We start from the raw sequence: 480 nt of genomic DNA on the forward strand, positions 1-480 counted from the left end.
GAAAAGAAAAAAATTTCTTAAAAATGCAACAAACGTCCAGATCTGATGTAATTCGGAAATCCGCGTAAAAAGCCACGTAAAAACGAAACCGCATAAAAAACCGCGTAAAAATAGATACCAATGTACAAACAATTCTACTTTCAATGCGCCACACCTACTATAAACCTCAATAGAAATGATTTCATTACTTACAACGCCGTATTTTCCGATCGAACCCACCGCGCAGGTGCTGATCTTGCTCGAATTGCGAGCCAGAGCAGTGAAATGCTCACACCTATTGACCTTAGGTGCCTGAAGCCCAATAATGGGAGAGATGGCTTCAGAGCGCGTTCCCCCCAACCAAGCAGTGGCTAACGAGAAAGGTTTCTTCTTCCCAAAACAACATCCAAAATCAACCGGCAGCCGGTGCGAGGAACCGCGGAGAGAAGGTAATCACATATAAAAGACTATGCCGCTCGGAATGATTTCGGTATTAATCTC

Source organism: Malaya genurostris, chromosome 3, assembly GCF_030247185.1.
Source record: "Malaya genurostris strain Urasoe2022 chromosome 3, Malgen_1.1, whole genome shotgun sequence".
Taxonomy (NCBI): Eukaryota; Metazoa; Arthropoda; class Insecta; order Diptera; family Culicidae; genus Malaya; species Malaya genurostris.